The sequence below is a fragment of the Lineus longissimus genome, chromosome 8 (genome assembly GCF_910592395.1).
Source record: "Lineus longissimus chromosome 8, tnLinLong1.2, whole genome shotgun sequence".
NCBI classification, from domain to species: Eukaryota; Metazoa; Nemertea; class Pilidiophora; order Heteronemertea; family Lineidae; genus Lineus; species Lineus longissimus.
The window spans coordinates 3,948,908-3,964,310 of NC_088315.1; the positions used below are offsets into that span (position 1 = coordinate 3,948,908).

The window sequence follows — 15,403 nt, forward strand, 5'->3', positions numbered from 1 at the left end:
ATCTTTTAACCTATCCACGACATTGTAACACCTCAAAGGCATGCATCCCAAGGAACGCGTAGTAATAGTTACAATCAGGGTGTCAATCTGCCCATCAATTATCCCCTCGCTTCAGATACTTGAATAAACGTAACGTCAATCTTTCAAGTAGCGTGTGTGGCCATACCAGCGGGCAGCTTACTTCCTGATTTATTCCCAGTGTAATTGGCAAACGTTAGCTTGACCGTGAGTCTGCATGGAGTTGCGCAGGTTTCTCAAAACATCATGTTGACATTTTACCTGTTTTTTTCTCTTTCCCTTTAAGGTCATTCATTGAAATGTTTTAAATTTGAATTTGAATTAAATGTACGACTGAGTACGACCTCAGTTCACCGTTAACGTTTCTTTCGGTAAAGAAAACGTACTCGGTATGTGACGTCGAATTAAATGCAGAGCAAATGCTTTGCGATGGTTGGTGCTAAAACGCCTGTTAAACTATCTAGCATTCAAGGATAAACAAACTTCGGTCGACAGGAAAATTCGTCGCCTTTAGCCGCAGTTTCCAGCGTACATGTAGTTTACTAAATGGAATAGTCTAAACCTGGGTACCACCTTCGTCTGTCGCCACATAATATGAGCAAACCCAATAAGGTTATTTCCCGGAGGTCTATTCTCTTACCTTTTGGCTTCACTTGGCCTGGAGGCTATGATTGGCAAGTCCCAATTCGAACTGGCACTCCCAGTGCTCTCAAAATATAGATTATTCTCAGATAAACCGTATTTACAGGTTTTCGAGACCGTCGGGCGGAAGGGGGGAAAACGTTAAAAGTAGACCTTCCATGTTCACTGAGATTTAATGATACGGTCCTGTTTAAATGTTGATTAGTCGGACTTACATCTTATTGTAAATTGCGTTGTTTTTTGTTTTTGCCATTACGCACGCGCATTGATAAAAACCAACGAAACTAAGCGGTAACTAAGGGACACTAATTCTTGCGCATGCGAAACCGGATGCAAAATCTGCAAATTTTGGGGTCGTCGAAACCACGCCCTTTGGGAATAAGCTTGGTCCACCATCCTAATTATCACATATTGGCACCCGGACACTGAGTATATGGTTTTTATTCTGACGGAGTTAGCTAATGAGTGTATACCAATAATTGTATTAGTGTTCATTGCCTGAATTTCGTGCAGCGACGACTGTTGTTTATTCAAATACACAAGTACTCAGCTGCATGGCCGGTTATCTGGAAAACAGTGTTGGGTGGCAAGGGGAAGAGGTATGAGGGTTAAATATGATCAATTTCCGAATACTAATCGTCGAATGATATGTGTACACTGTGGGCCTTCAAATAATCAACACCTTGTCATGGTATCATAAGGGGATGATCCAAAAGCTTAAGTGGGGGGGGGGGGGGGGAATCCCATTTTCCTCCTCAACCGTTGTCCATATTTTTCATTTAATGACCTCAGGTCTTCAATCAGGCCGAACGTTCTTGCTTAAGGGTGAACTTAAGGTATCATCTATCTACACCTCGACTTTCACAACAGCAACAGGAACCATATTATTTTCAATCCTAATCCTGCCATATGAATGAAACCTTCACCCACTCAAGGTTTCATCAGAATCTGCGGAGATACTCTTCACTAAACAATCTCTGGTATCATTGAACGCTTTTCCAACAAACCATCCCTAGTCACCAAGGATTAAGCTTTTGAACATACATCTACACATTTTGCATGACCTTTCAAGAGATGGACTTTTTTTAGTCGATTGGAGGATTTACTTTGTAAACTAGCAGTTAGCTGGTTGGAAAGCGTTTGAAATACTAAGTCCCGGTGTCGGGTCGCCTCGCAATCGCCTCGCAAGTCAGCCCCAGGCGGTGTGACTCTCATCCCTTGTACACTCATCGTGGACAAATAAAATCGAATTAGGTCATCATGTTATGTGTACTTGAATTCATTTTTTTTGTTTTAAATGCCATGGAATTTTTCTTCGATATGTGATTACACTATTTTTATTTTCAGTACAAACCGCTACGCGTACATAATACACTGATAATGCTGCTCTCGGTTAGCAGAGAAAAAATCTATGAAAATAAAACGCCCACCGCAATTCAGCGGTTTAAAGAACCCAGTCATGTTGATGATGAGTGTATATCTGTGACTTCCATATTCAAGGCATCTGGGAACAGAGCTTCAAACGATAAAATCTAATAGAACCAAAAACAAGCTGTCCTCTGAAGATTTGAAATTAATTTGATCCAATACCGCCTCTCTCGTTCTGTCTGTTCTTTAGTAGATTATTTTGTTCAAACTCTAAGGATGAGGATCAGAATTAATTAAGGCGTCAACTTAACTCTTATTTTCTCCCAACATTCCTTCATCTGTTGGAAGGTAGATTAACTAGTTAGCTCTTCAGGACAAATCTCGCCGTCTATCATAGCTTAAAGGACAAAGAGTGTATGTGATCGATTATATATTCTTTATATTTTCTAATATCTGTTAACGTTTTGTCATGTTACAGTACGTTTCACCTCACCTCGTTATTTTTCAAAAGACTAAATACCAAATAATTATCGAACCCAAAACCATCAATTTCATATTCATCAAGGCGATTAAGAGGACTGTTTATCGAAAAATGAATGGTAAGACATATCAACAGCAATTGTTTCAAATTATATATTACACTATTCTGTATCGTGTTGGGGGCCTACTTCTGTTACATTTCAATTTCCTGCGATGACATTGACAATTTTCTAGATATTCATACTTTCAAGTGGCTTTGTGAGACCAGAACATTAAAGCTTGAAGATCTGCCAAGCAGGAACTGTTATGACGCATTTCCATGTTTTAAACTACAATAGATACAAAAAAAATACAAAAAAATACAAAAGAAATACAAAAAATTAAGATGAAATACAATAAAAAATACAGTAACTAAATACCTTAGGGTGTTGTTAATAACAAGCAAAGAATTAAGTCAAGGCCGCTCAGCACAATAAAAAAAGTATTGATATTTTGTAACAACCTAATCGATAGTGAGAAAAACATCACATATTATATACATATGATTAAACAATAATTTTTACTGACTTCAAATGTGTTGTTTGAAACTCTGTGAAGCAAACAAATTTAATATTACCCCTCTGTAAAGGATTCCTCGCTCATTACAGCAAGAAGTGATTTTCTGTCCCGCGGTTTATCTTCTTGTCTGAACCGTCCTCAAAATGGACAGATACAAATAATCGGCAATTCGCACAAGTCGTTTGCTTTGCCAGTGCTCATGTAGTGAAGATAAAGATAATGAAGAATTGCAGCGGATTAATTTAGTTAATCGGAGGCTGAGCATCAAACTAGTATCACCATTAGTTAGATAACTGAACAAGCAATATGAAACAGATTGGTTAAGGTGCTGATCATATTACTGTCATTTTGAAACAAAAGAAACTAAGAATATCATGTTTTTGCTTGTGATGCAAACGGATTACATGGTATTATTATTATTTGCCGTCTCCTAACGCCGCGCTCTACCTGCTTGTATTATGTTACAGAGCTTGCTGATTTAAACAATATCTTCCGTTAACGTCCGTTAGAAAATTACAACCGCTTCAGATATCACCACACAGCTAGCAACATGACACCTGTTGGTTCAATCACTGATCGCATTACCATCATTAGGAAAGAAACGAAAATGGCGGAAAAAAGAAAAACTATCACCCAGCCACATGGGAGCAGATGTGGTGCTTTCATTGATGATCATGGTGTAAACATTTATACCCGGCCTATACAAAAGAGAACATGTACAAACCAAATTCCTGATTTTTTTTCAGAACGTTCAGAACATATGAATGAAGATTCTATCAGACCATAATGACAAAAACTTAGTCTTGCCTCCACCGGCAGTAAGGATTCATTGTAACCTATATTCCTTCGATTACCCTGTTTTATAAACAGTTGCAATATTCCGGTTACCCATGATTTGTCCAATTACCCGCCACCCCAGAGGCAGCTTTCGCCAATTTCCCATTCACTGATGAGGCGTGATGTTCTTTAAACCAAAGCAGTGATGCATCAAACGATCCTTGCACAGATTCTCCGTAACCCACTGGGTCTATTTTTCAAATCAAATCAAATTTCGTTTGCATATAAACTACGGCTGATGATGTTTTTGTGGTGAGATGGGGTGAGAGAAAGAACCCATGCAGTGCAGTGTCGTCATGTGGATAGACCATGTTACATGCTTCCCGAAATTGGTGGCTTGCATTGGAACTAACTTTTTCCCCCTTGCCCGTCATTAAAGGCATTCAAGTGTGTTGGTCAACCATGACTATCTCCTTTGTCCCTCCACCATAAGGCCTAGTTTCCCCTTATAACATCACTATTTCGGACACTCAGCGCCCCATTTCTGGAAAGGTGTATACGTCGTAATTTAAACACTCTTAGAAAACACAGGTTTTCGGGGGACATTTTACAGGCATGCACATGATGTCGTCACTCTTTTTCGTGTTCTTTTCAAACTTCATAGATCTGGACACAGTTTTTAAGATGCTCATCGGGTAAACGGAGAGAAACAACTTTATTTAAGGGGAGGGGGTGTATTCTAGAAATAAGATTATTTAATTATTCCATGCTCTATAAGATGAATATACGCCCGGCGTTACCTCCCCATCCCCATTCGCTGCCCTGAAGACTTTAGGTGATCTCTTTATGGGAGTTCATGATCTGATGGCATTGCGAGTGAGTCTGATTTCCCTGAAGTGAAACATCCAAAAGGGAATTGTTTTGTAATTTGTGATCCTAGGACCCTAGTGTTATGATATGTGTATAATAATGCAGTCAACTCTTACAACTAATCAATGAAACTACGTATCCGTTTCGACCATGTCTATCGTACCCACCGTCTGGATTGGGCAACACCGAACTAATTTTGAAGAAAAAGTCAATGTTATCAAAACGTATTTGAGTCCCCGTGTACCCTTGCAGACTCACATGAGAGTTTTTCAGCCAGTTGATCTAGTTACTATGTTTCCTATTTGAAAAATGAGCTTTGAAAAATTAATTATTTCATATAACACTTCATAGTACTTATATCAATCAAACATATTTATTATTATTTGCACGTTCTTGTCAAACTTGAGCAATTTAATTTCATCACATTCTATAAATAAACTGACTATGATACCAATTGGTTACACTAGGCATGTGGCGTACAAGTTATAATTAAAATTGGCGGATGAATAATATATAAATATTTTCAGATTTTTGTGAGTGATTTGGTGATACCTATGCTAACAGTGCACATGGTTATCCATTTATTTTCAAGTGAAATGCGGTGTACACATTCAATTTTGGAATTTCCAGACATTATTAGAATTTTTTTGTATGTATTTCGGTATCAGAAAATTGATGCGGAAATGAAAAAATCCAATTTGTCACGAGATTTCTCTGTACTGATGGGAACATAATGTATCAAAAACGCAATTACATTTTTATAGTTTAAGGATATACGACGCGACATGGACAGCACACTCATCTGTTTCCTATAATGAGATTTAATGTGTTTTTCTGGTAGTTCCCTATCTGTCATCTTGTCAATGTCAGCAGAAATCCTCTTCATTGTCCTATTGCATGATAAATGGGATGATATACTCCATTTAAACAAGTTTAAGGTCAGTTTGATGTAATAAGACATTCGGCATTTACTCTTCAGTGCATTAAATTGTTTAACAACAGAGTGCCAGTTTGAACGGACTTCATAGGAATTAAAAGATTTAGCAAACCTCACTACAGGTCACATTTGCCACCCCCTCGAAATTTTGTTTCCTTTCCGAGCAACTAGTCACGTGTAATACTTCCGTCACATTGGATAAGGTGCACCAGCACCACATTTCATTTGATGCGGGACGTACATGAATTTGTGATTTACAATAAAATGTATGAACATGTTAGCGGTAAAAATACGCTTGCTGCACCCGTCATAAAAGGTATTAACGATCACGGTACAAAGAAAAGGCGAAAAATTGGTAGATTTTGAAACTGTGTTCAAAAGCCAGGCACCTGTCGGTAATCCGGACTTAGTGTTGCAAGTGCGCTCAAGGGATCAAACATGTCTAGCACTCTAGCTCTATCAAACCTTTAGAAATGCTACAAATACATGCACTGCAACAGGCAACTTTTTTTTCGAATCGCAAAGATTTATGAAAAACATAATATTCGCGATGAATATTTTGGCGGAATCCGATATCGTTATTCGCGAAGTCCACGAAAACAAAGCACCCGCAAAAAAAATTTGACGCTTTGCGGTAACTAATCCCGCGACCAATAAAAAAATTTCTGGCGTAATCCAGAGTATGCCATATCCGAGTGACGTAGCAAAATTTCAAATCGCATTAGTCAGTTTTTGTTAATGAATTCCCTGATAATTTTACAATTGTGCTTCTAAACTAGACAAAGAAAATTGCCGTATGAAGCAGCCAGGTGATTCAAATTGCGCCTGTTCAATCTTGAATTCACTCTAGCTCCAAGCAAAAGAGGTTTTTGTATAACGTCAGAAATTCTAAGGGAGTTGAGATGTTGATGGTGATATCAAAGTAGGGGATATCGTAACAAATTCGCTACGAGCACTTAAAGTTCAGCGTTTCCTTTTTGGGTTGTGATTACAACATAGATGAAGAGTCCACGGTAGGAAATTCCGAAAGGATACTTATAATATCCTTTCTAGATAATAATTTATTCAGTTTCCTGAATATGCTCATGACAATACGATATTTAAAAGATACTTTAAAGATTTTTAGTTAACATCCTTACTAAGGAACCTTACAAGACTCTTATGAAGAAAGTATATGATAAACAGAAGAATATATTATTTAAGAATCTTACAAAATGACCTCGTTGGTTGGCAATCTGAATAATTCTTATCATTGATGTGGTCTATATATCTGATTATTACTAACTATTGTTTGAATTATCGATGACTGCCTTGCTTTGCCAGGCGCGGGTTCGAACTAACTGGGACATCCACTTTTCTTGGTCCAACTTATTTCAAATAAAGTTTTAGGATGATTTTATCATGTCCATTGGATGTCCAGTAACACTGATTTTAAAAGTTAATCATCTTCTGATGTCAAAATCCTTGAATCTTATATCTCATGGACATCACTAGGTTTTTATGGATATCGCTAGAATTATCAACGAATTCACCGAAACCAACGGAAACAACTTCATCGAAAGCTCTTTCCTCTTAAGCGATCGTTGAATTTTTGTTCAACGTGTATTTCTGACCCGTGTAACACCATCTAGCTTTGATATTTAACCCGATACTAATAAAACCAAGAGGGAAGCGTTTGTAAGCTAAGTTGGGTGGTTCTTCTACGCCGGTGTGGGAGGGGTGATAGGATCTGGCCTGTATTGGTTATCATCTTACTCACAAAGACGTTGCAGCAAAAAGTATTGGTGATCATGGCTGAGTGGTAGCTTAATATTGCAAGATGTTATTTTCTAACATTATTTGCCATTCTGGGCTTTACTGATATGTTAGTGGCAAACATTATGTATTGCCTAAAGTGATACCATCCTGGTGCTCTGGTACAGGGACTTTGTCTTCCAGCGACTGATATTTCGATAACTGGGATGACTAACACCATATATTAGCTTTTTACACTCAGGTATTGCAGCACAGAAGTGTAAGTCCTCTCCTTACCAATTTGATGTAACAGTAGTTTATCATTCACTTATATTGAGATCCATTTACTCAAAAACAGATTGCCTGTCGAGCACGATAAGTTTTTTCCTTTCCAGTTTAGTATTGTTTATAATACGGATAGCCTTGATGCCAATCTGCCATGCACTAGTCCCCAATACCGACAAACCTAAAATCTATCAAGGAAATAATTGTTTGATTAATAATTGGCTATTTTTCACTGATGGCCTTGGTTTCAAACTAAAACAACGGTGGTAGAGCTAATGCCAGTTACAGAAATAAGACATGAACACATCGATCACATAACCGCTTTTCTATCTTTTTTATTCTGCACAAAACTGAGCTAATCAGACACTCGCACGATAAATAATTCATAACCTTTATTGAGCTGTTACCAGATGATATCGAGTTGAACCCTGATATCCGTAAATAACGTGCGACCAGCACGATATACTAATACTGCTAAGTGTGACAATGCACCTGAGTTAAATAGAGCTGAACAAATATAAAATGGTGGTCAATGTCTCATTAGAGTTGGTGAAATGCTAGAGATTTATGTGTCAGCATGATGGATTTACAATGATTAGCGTCGAAGAACGCTAGAGATTTGTATATCAGCATGATGGATTTGCACTACAGCTGCAAGTTCACACTGTGCAGTTCCACTAACTCTGCAGATTACTTTTCGTTCCAAGTGACATAACTCTACGGGACGTAATAGACATTATCTGAAGGACATTCATTTGACATCAATTTGATATCTTTTTTCATCACTCTAACAATGTGAAGATGTCAAGCAAAAATAGACATCACGAATTTTTCGTTGTAAATTTCTTGTTATAAAATATTGCAAACAACGATCAGAAAAGTGAACAACAACATAACACTGAATAGATTACATCCGTATATCATTCACACGTGTATTTTTTTCCGCGAAACAATACATCATTGGTTCTTTTAAGATACATTCATCTATATCGGTCGACTTCGCACCTATTCTCTGGAAAAGAAAAAGCGATGGGGCAACTTATGAGACAGTTCGCCGTCCTTTGTCTGTCTATATATTGGCATTAAATGATTCCATCTGATCTCACAGTGGTGGAAAGCTCCGAAAGAAATGCCCGGAACAAGGAATGGCGTTCTTTGATAACAAGAAGTAGGCCACAGGGGGTATTCATAAATGGCCGCTTTTTCGCCGTATTTTCAGCGCGATTACCTCATATTCTGCGGCAGACTATGGTGACCCTGGGGATCAATGCCAGGGACAGTACAGTGAGCTGCAAAAGAACACACCGATTACCAAGACTGAGAAATGCAGCATTTGAGGAGCGTCATGGTATCATTATGTATGCATGTGAATGCCGCGATCTGAGGTAATTGACACTTCGTTCCACGATGCAAGATTTATATGCTCTCTCACTCTCTTAAATCCACTTAGCAGTAACAATATGGTACTATTGTTCTCCACAACGCCATTCCTTGTGAGTAAAGAGGACGAACGCTCCCTCCTCTCATACATGTATATTGCTGTTTTCGCTGCATCGGTCAGACAGTGTTGACCAAGTGCAATGATGCGCTTACTGCAAATAGTCTGCAACTTTGTCAGAAGATGCCAGGGAATTCGAGCTCATTTTGCCTTATTCGTTCAGGTTTGCTCACCACGTATTAAGACTTATCATGTTGCTAATAGGTTACCTATACACACTTTGAAATCGCCAAACACATGATTCTTATTTCTAGGAGTGAGTCAGGAATTTCTCACGCTGATTCTTCTTTTGCTTCTTGAGTGTTCGATGCCAAGTCGTTGTGCGAGATATTCCAGCTATTACACAGTGACAATGTACTCTCGCCGCCAGGCGCATAGTCGGAGCATGAAAGTAGCAGCGATAAAGTGATGAAATTCCCACAGAACGGAAATTCCCCCAGATGATGCAGTAATTGTTTTATAGCGCAAACAATGAGAACCACCAGCTCTGAGCCGCTTCCGCAAGGTTGTCAACAGCCTCAATGACTATTTTATATGAGTGTTGAAAATGTAAATTTTGTTTCCTATAACTATAACTTGGCTTTGGCACCTGTTTCTCAAAAGTCGGAAGCACTAGTGAGATAAGTGTCAGTACTTATGAGTACACATGGGTTCACGTTGAGCATACACGTCAAACAGATTTAACAAAATGTTCCTCAACAAAGAACAGAAGGAAACCGAAGGAAATGAAAATTTTGAAATATCTGTCAATAACTGGGCAGAGAGCAACATGCACATACTTCACCAATTAAAAACCTAAACCAAAGTGACGTGATTTTACCATTTCATTCAAAAGCGAGAACGTGGGGTATCAACTTTTGATGCATTTTGCATTTGACTATGAATTCCTGACGTATCGATCCGCATACTTAAACGATTAGTTTCGCATTGCTCATATATTACAGCCTTTTTCTACTCTGTTGGGCATCGTGATTTTAATTCCATGTCATACGTCTACTGTCATAAGCATTAAAAAAATAAACAGATTAGAACCGATGAACTTTTACTTGTCATGAGATTGTAGAAAACGGATTGACTTTATGAATTCGAAACTGACATTTGAAATGTAAGTCCACCGACAGATTACATCATTGTTTCTTGAATCAGAGTTATGAACCAAGAATGGTTTATCATAGAGAGCATGAAAATCAGTCCACAATGTAGTTTTCTTTTGTTGGCATTTTGGTTTGACAATAGGTTAGACCTAGTAGATTAATCTCCAAAGTCATGAGAGTGCTGATGATTCACTGCACTGAAATCACCTGAGGTAAAAAAGGCTATTCACGCACGGGGATTACCTGAAAAAAAACAGTTTGATCTTCCGAAAGGCGTTTCAGTTAGTTTTACAGTGCTTTTTGTCCCCAGATAGGCCAACCTTTAAAGGGCCTACTGAAGAAAAATCGTCGTCATTGCAAATCATAGTACCGTACATATTCAGTTACTAATTCCTAAATCCTTTGTATTCGGGTCATTGCTGCATTGTAGATGCCTGGGACACTCTGACTAAAGCTTAGTTCAACCTTTTGTAAATACGATTTGCGACAATATACTGTTGGGTATTAAGTGCGCATTTACGTCTTACACGGAGGTTTTATGACAGTATCTATTTGATCCATATCACCGGGGACATTTCATCAGATTTGTCAACAAAAGAAGAATGCATCCAAACACAACGGAATGATACCGGATTGTCCCTCAACATTGTGCAAAGCCCTTTTTGTTAAGCTATCGAAATTCCTGCTTGACCATTATTCTTTCATGTTTGTACAACAAGAGATCCGGTAGGCCTCTCTAAATAAGACGGATCCTGAATGTAAATCGAACTGTCACACGTGACTACACAATCTTACATGTTCTTTAGCATATCTACCAAAGAGCATCTCAACATGTTCAATATATCACTAAGATCAACGAGAAAATGTCAACTGCCACACACAAATCGAATTTCTTGCATACCTGTATGCATAGCTTACCACCTATACATGGTAGCGACCACATAAACGTATATTCACCTTGCCCACTAGCCACTGACATTGAATACATGCATTACGTTATGTCATTTCTTTATTAAAATAAATAGAAACGCAATCTTGCGTGTGATTGGCCAGGTGCTATTTTCAAAAGGGAAAAGAGCATGACGCTTAAAACAGCCATCTTACGGGTTTTTTTGGAACTCCATCGGAGTTTAAAAAAACTCAAATGGAGCCAAACTAGATATAATAAGCTAGCAGCAAGGCCTGATCTGTAATATATCGATACTTAAAGTTTTCTTCACGGAAACGCTTTCATTGAACCCAAACGCACATTTGTACCCTCAGGTGTGTTATTGACATAAATAAGTATATGCAAGATCATGCATGCGGCAGAGGTTTTTTAAATTAGTCTTTTTAGAAGAAAAAGACGCATGTTGTGTTCTCGGGTATTAAGTAATCGAAGAATAAAGCAACACTATACCAATGCCAATAAACTAATTTACGATAGTGTTCGTTTTTCTCTTGGTTTGTCACCCCTTTGCGACGTAACCTCTCTGTGCGTTCCTCGCTTAACCAGCAGGTATATTTTGTAGTGGTCCGCTTCAGAACATTCTCTTTTTGGTAACTTTGTACTTCGTCGGAGTAGGTGAAGCTCAGTTACTTTTGTTTTAATGATTCTTATAATTGGGTCATTTGAAATATTATTTTAAAGTTTACCTTGAAATATTATAATCAGAATTGCTCTGAAAATACATTGTTCAGAGACAAAACTGTACACATTTTGTACTCTAATGATTGTGCCATTATAGAAAGACTTGTTTTTCAACAAAAGAAGTTAAGTATATTTTAGGAGAAGCGTTATACTCGGTCCGAAATTGGGGTCTACATGTACGTACTATGTAAAATGAAGTATTTTCCAACTAATGTTGAAATCCGCCGAGCATTTTGCACTCAGGGACCAATACGCAGTATTGCAATTACTTCTGAAGCCAATGCTTTAAGCTAAATAACCTCAGAAGCACTTGACTTTGACCATCGCTTAAACTCCCAAGCACAAAATTGATAAATCATGTTCAATCGGCATAAACAAATATTGGAAATAGTTTTGTCTTGAATGATGTGAGAATCGATTTCTATTCCGATCATTACACCACAAATACTCCGCTTACTGTTAATCAGGTGTACGCATTATTTACTCAGGTGAAAAAAGGGTTGTCTAACTCAAGTCCAGAACCAATTCGCTTTCTGCATGTCATCATTACGAATGGTAATAGAATAGGTATTACACCTGCATTTATGGGATAAGGGAATATACAATAATAAAAAGGGGAGGAAGGAACTAGCCCCGTTAACTGTTTGCTGGGTCACAGAAGTTGTAAACTTTTCAAATATAATCCATAACAGATTTTGGTCAGGACTTTGATCTCTCTTACATCTGTTACCATGATAGTTCCGTTTTCTTAAAGCTGAAAGTAAATCAAAATTTCTTTTTGCAGTCTGCTATATTTGGTTTTGTGAATAAGAAGTTAACATGCACGCATTCGCACAGTACCACGAATGTTGATAAAACACTGCAATGTTAACTACGCGTATTTCGTCACAAGATTTAAAAACACGCTGCGTCGATCCAGAAAACCACTCGTTATAAAGTAAGTCATAATTCCTGAGATCAGTGCTACTTCGCTACTTGGTTGTTTTCGAAACAGTGACGAAGAGCGACGGACGACGAAGTACGAAGTATGCATATATACTTATACTTTCCAACGGGTCACATTTAAATAATTTTTTACAAACGCAACTGACGACCTTGAAAGTTGAATGTGACCTACCTGGGGAGGAGAGGGCCGCGGCTAGCGTCGTCACGATTAGAACACTAGCCAAACAGAAAGACCGCCATCTGATCATTGTGGCAATGAGGGACAAAATAGGCAACTTTTCACTGTCTCTCTGGAGAGGTCAGCGCGGGACGGCACCGCGCCAACAAAAAAATTGCCGAGAAATCCCCCAGAGACAAGATGAATAGTTTCGTAATATCCACTGATCGACTCAATTCCTGTTTCAAAACGACGCATCATTTAGAGGAAAAGGCATGATTCCGTTTGGATTTTATTCCGTTGAGTTCTGCAACAGTTTTGACTGATTGGTTCCAGTACAAGTGTTATCTCGATACTTCCGTCAGACTTTGATGTATTTAGCGCCTCCTAGTCGTCAATTGATGCACTTCATTTGTAAGAGATCACGAGTCTTGCGCTTTTACCAGCGCCATCCCTTCTTATTACAAGAGAAGCAGTGACTCGATAGTTCCACGCCGACTCTGCTGTATCAAGCACCCTCTACAACCTAGTAAATGAACTGAAGATTTTGCCTTTGGATCAAACGATTATTTCCGTCTGCTTCTTGGTCTTTTGAGTTGAGTGCGTCAAGCTATTCCTTACACTTTTTAGACTTTCTTTACATGCAATGCCAGGACTTTAGGAATAGCGTACATCAGATACTCGGCAGTCAGTAGATCGACCTATGTTCTTATCTGGTTCGTGTCTGGTGAAAATGAGGTATAATGAGTGTATCCGATCCCTCTAAAGTTATTTTGAGATGAGCGGACGAGTCATTGTACCGGAATTCTGTTTACACTCTAGTACCTCTCTGTCATCGATTTGGCACCGTGGTAACGTCTGGTCCCGGTCAACAAATTGGCTAACCATGTCTAGACCATGTAGATTATCTTAATTTCGGGCACTTTGCATGTCGTTATGTGGTATTGTCTATATTTGTCTACTATGCCCACTGGCGCCAACGATCGGCGACCTGTGACTGCTAACTGGAACCCTCAATGTAATGTCGTCTCGTGGTGAGAACACACAGTGGCGAATCTGGATCGGTGCTGCGTCGTCGAACTGAGGAGTTTGGCAAAATATAGACGAAAAGAAGACGTGACATTGATTATGTCCATTTCGGCACTGGCTTCATCAATGACTATTGTGCACTGTAATTCGTCAGCGCAATAGTTTGCCAGACCGAGACTGAGTTGATAGCCGGTTGAACCGTGAGGCAGTATTCAGGGGCCCTCTTAGCATTAAAGAGCAGAGACCACTATTTGTCCAGTCTCTATCTATCTACTGATCTGCGATAATTTTCTCTTCGGTCTACCATGTCTACAAATGATTTCGTAGGCGATGGAGGAAGAATAAGGACGAACTATGCTCCAGATGGAGCCGAAATGTATCAGGGTATACATGTTCAAAGCAGTGTATGATCGATGATCATTATTAGCATTTAGATAAAATTTTCATTTAGGCATTTTTGTATCACAGTGTCGACCTTTACGCAATATTATAATATCTATAAGTAATCGGCGAAAGTTTGCACCTGTCACAAAATAGATAAAAAAGTTAACTGATGAATTGACCACGCCCAGGATCACGAAGTAGTCCAATAAACTGAAGAGAAGATCCGGAGCTATCTTGATCATGCTTTTACCGACGTCTGAATACTCCAAAACAATATACAGACTGTTTAAAGGGAAGGGCCCGCCAAAAAATGGGGAGTTTTGGACGGCCCGGTCAAAACCTTAGGCGGGAATAAGGTTTCATTGATAAATATAAGGAGTTTCAAGGCCCCCAAATTACTTGTAAGGTTCAATAGATACTGGCCTTTCATTGGTTTACCGTTTGCGTATCATTTACATACTCTCATCTTGAAAAATATGACAATATTTACGATCACGTTATTGATTTTTGCAACATTTTCGGTAACGCGCCCCTTGCGGATCTGTAAGGTACCACTCGGATGCTTGAAAAATGTTAGTGGCGTGGCTCCATCTGCTACAGCTGTCACCGCGCCGGTGTTAGTCTCACGTCTTGGCGTCTGCACCACCCTTCGGGGACACCTCAATGCCGTTGGCGTACTATACTGACGAGACCAGCGTCTCTAGAGACTCCGACATTCGCCATGAGCAGTGACAGGTCACTTGGCTGGAATGGCCCCATCTCCTCTTCACTCATGTTCATTGCCGGCAATACTGGCAAATATCTTGAGTCGTCACGGTTGTCAAACAAGTCTTGGATAATATGCTGCTCCATTTCTTCTGTACTGTTCGGATCAGGGGCCTCGCTCTCCACCGGCCCAGAATCCACCGGCGACTCGAAATCGATACTACTATTCTCTCCATTTTCCATTTTCTCCTCTCTCCAACTCACTACTATCGCTATTGACTGCGTAACATAC

General features: G+C 39.0%; 1 long non-coding RNA gene across 1 annotated transcript in view; it reads right to left on the reverse strand.

Moving 5' to 3' along the window:
- LOC135492520 (uncharacterized) overlaps positions 1-15,403 on the reverse strand; it is a 40,667-nt gene that overhangs the window by 24,748 nt on the left and 516 nt on the right. The window contains exon 2 of the long non-coding RNA XR_010448084.1: positions 13,009-14,688. This is a non-coding gene — a long non-coding RNA (uncharacterized LOC135492520). The remainder of the gene's footprint in view (positions 1-13,008; positions 14,689-15,403) is intronic.